The sequence below is a fragment of the Nannospalax galili genome, unplaced genomic scaffold, assembly GCF_000622305.1.
Source record: "Nannospalax galili isolate Female #2095 unplaced genomic scaffold, S.galili_v1.0 scaffold208, whole genome shotgun sequence".
Classification (NCBI taxonomy): domain Eukaryota; kingdom Metazoa; phylum Chordata; class Mammalia; order Rodentia; family Spalacidae; genus Nannospalax; species Nannospalax galili.
The window spans coordinates 1,324,398-1,328,317 of NW_008357998.1; positions in this window are offsets into that span (position 1 = coordinate 1,324,398).

Genomic DNA, 3,920 nt, shown 5'->3' on the forward strand with positions numbered 1-3,920 from the left:
ACAAAAAAAGATTTAAACACCTATATATATGTAATATTGTATTATATATATATATATATATATGGAGAGAGATAAATAGAATCCTGCTAACCAAGTGAAAATATATGCAATCAAAGTGCTAGAAAGGATGTCTTATGAAGTTTCATGACTTTCAAGAAGAAAAAGTGTGGAAGTTTCAGCTGAACTCAGAATACTGCATTTCCTAGATCTAAAGAACCATTTCAATAATGTTATCAGGTGAGCATCCTAGACAACGCCAAAGACTATGCAAGAGAGAGCCCTTTGAACCAGCGTGGTGGAGGCGTACACCTTTAATCCCAGCACTTGGACTTGGGAGGCAGGGGCAGGTGGTTCTCTGTGAGTTCAAGGCCAATCTGGTCTACATAGTGAGTTCCAGGCCAGCTGGGGCTGCAGGAAGGCCCTGTCTCAAAAAGACCAAAACAAAGAGACCCCTTTGGCTATAAGAGGTATGCTAAGACCACGTGTGTACGTGCGTGCATGCGTGAGTGCATGAGTGTGTGTGGGGGAGGTGTAGGTGCACATGCCTGTGTGTGTGGAAGCCAGAAGTGAACCTCAGATGTCATCCTCAGGTGCTATCCATAGTATTTTGGGGGACTATCTCTCACTGGACCAGGCCCTCTAATTCACATAGGCTAGCTGGCCCATGAGCTCCAGCAATCTATTTCTATTCTATTACCCCAGTGCAGGGATCACAAACACACACCATCATGCCTGACTGGGGTCTAAACTCAGGTCCCCATACTTTGGGGACGAGCACTTTACCACTGGAATCATTTCCCAGTCCAAGAAGCAAGTCTTTTAACTCATCATGTATTTATTTATTCATTCAGCAAGTCTTTATTGACTATTTACTACTTGCTAGGCTCTGTGCCAGGCATTGAGTACAAAGTCAAGAATGCACAAGGTCACTGTTCTTACGGAGTTTATATTGTTGGTGCTGGGAAGACAGATGATGGCTACAGTTCAAAGGATGAGTTAAGGGGGTAGGATTGTGAATAATGACATCATTTATAAGCATTGTTTTAGTTCACTCATGAAATGATGAAATGGGAACTGCTGGGCAGATTCAGCTAAATTAAATTATTACTCTCCATGACTTCTCTGGTCACACCCAGCTACTTCCCCCACCCCACACCATCTCCCATAAAGCTGCTCCCTTCAGTGTGACAGCATCAGAAACGGCATCTCTGTAGTAGGCTATCAATACATTGAATGTAAGAGATCAACTGTGACAACAATAAAAATGACTATAGTGTGAGCTAGGCATTACACTTTTATTTCATATGAAATCCAAAGGTCACTTCCATGAGATCGATACTGGCTCCTTGAGTCCACAGACCAAAAAGTGCTTTCAGAGAATTTCAGTTTATTCAGCTCTATAGTTCCACTTGTTAGTTTTTGGTTTTATTGCCTGAGCATTTGGTATCCTACCAAAAATAACCATCACCAAAATCAATGTCACTTTTTCCATATGTTTTCATCTAGAAATTTCATACTTTCAGATATTACACTTAAGAATTTAATCCATTTTTCTGTATGATATAATAATGCTCTAATTTTATCCTTTTGCATCTAAATGTAGTTTTCCCAACACCATTTATCAAAGAGACTATTCTTTCTTCTCTGTGCATTCTTTGCATTTTCCTAACATTAGTCTATGTGTGGATTTATTTCTAGACTCTGGACTCTGTTTCATTGATCTCTGTGTCTGTTTTGTGCCAATACCATACTGTTTTCATTCCTATAGCCTTGTACTATAACCTGAGTTCAGGAAATGTGATATTTCCAGTTTTGTTCTTTTTTCTCAAGAATGCTACAGATGTTCAAGTTCATTTGTGATTTCACACAGTTTTTATGATTTTCTATTTCTGTAAAAATGCCATTGGAGTTTTGATAGGAAAACACTGAATCAGAGATTATGCTGGGTAGCATGGACATTTTAGTGACATTAATTTTTTGAATCTGTGAACATGGGCTGTCTTTCGACCTGTGTCATCTTCAGTTTCTTTTGTGATCATCTAGTTTTCAGTGTGTACATCTTTCGCTTCCTAGGTTAGATTTATTCCTGTGTATTTTAGTCTTCTTGATGAGACTAAGCTCTTTATTTTTCAGATAGATTGTTGTTAGTGTATAGGAACAAAAACTGATTTTATGTGTTAGTTATAAATCCAGAAACTTTCCTGAAATTGATATTTTGAACCATTTCAGTGGGATCTTAAGGTTTTGTTAACCAAGGTCATGTAACAATTGTATATTTCTTTTCCAATTTGAATGTCTTTTACTTCTTTTCCTTGCCCAGTTACTCTGGCTAGAATTTCATTTCCTTTAAAGATTTATTTTATTTTTAGTTATATGTATGTACGGTTGGGGTATGAGCATGTGAATACTAGTGACCGAGCAGTCCAGAACTGGAGTTACAGGTAGTTGTGAGCCACCCAACTGACTTGGGTTCAGGGAATTAAACTCTGGTCCTCTGCAAGAGCAGTACAAGTTCTTAACTGCTGAGCCATCTCTCCAGTCTGAGAATTTCAGTTTTTTTTTTTTCACTAATTTTTGAGGTGGTCACATGTAACCCAGCCTGACCCCAAAGTCACTATGTAACTGAGGATAACTTTGAATTACTTATCCTCCTGTTTCAACCTCTCAAGTGCTGGGATTACAAGCATATACTGTCATGCAGTGCTGGGTATTACTAAACCTAGGGCTTTGTGCATGTTAACTAAGCACTCTACCAACTGAGCTGCATCCCTAGCCCAACTCTGGCTAGGGTTTCAGTACTCTTTTGGGTGGAAATATTAAGACTCATGGAAGAAAAGCTCTCAATGGTTTACCACTGAATATATTAGCTGAAGTCCTGTCATAAAGGCTTTTATTATGTTGACACACATTCTGGTTTGTCAAGAGTTTTATCATGATTATATGTTGAATGTTTTTCAAATGCTTTTTCTGTGTCAATTTCAGTAGTCATGAGAGTTTTATCCTTCTTGCTGTTAATGGGATATGTTACCTCTGTTGATTCATACATCTTATCACTGAACTTTAATCTTATATTTGCATCATTTATTCATTCATTTAAAAGGTATATACTGAGTTCATCAGTGTTTTAGCTGATCATGAGTCTATCCATATAGGCCTCGAAAAGATCAGCCAGAAGGTTGAATGAGTTAATACAACTGTGGTCCTACCATTGCTTCAGTTTTCTATTCTGATCATTACCATCCACATTTGTGTTCACAGTTTCCACCATGACACCATTTGAGCCAAAGAATAGTCTCAGTTTAAGGGGACGAGAAAGGAACAAGATGTATGTATTTTTTCTTTTGGAAAATTGTAGCTTCTTTGAAGTCATTTATTATGCCCAATGTTACTCCTTCACGTGGTCTAATAGTTACAAGCAAACATTGTATATTACAAAATAACTAGCTAGAGCCTTAAAGCGGGGGCATATTTTTTTTAATTTTCAATTTAATTTCTCTTCAGGTAATATGGGAGGATAGCAAATGAGAAAAAGATAAATGTCTGTTGGAGGGGGTTGTGTGTGTACCTGTCTATGTAGGTGCACACACACACACACGTACTAGCATTATAAAGTACATGTCACTGTGCCCGGATTTTTATGTGGGTGCTGGGGATCCTATCCCAGGTCCTCATGCTTGGGTGACAAACATTTCACCAAGTGAGTTGTCTCCCCAGCCCCACAACAGCATACCTGGAAACCCTCAAGTTATCAAATGGAAATAATAAAATACTCTAAGAACTCAGTAAATCAGATGAATACACAATTAATCTAGAAATACTGATAAATGTCTTATCTTTGAATAGCAACTAACTAGGAAATGTAGTGTTATTTGACATCAAAATTAGCTTTAGAAATATATAAATTCTTTATATATATATAT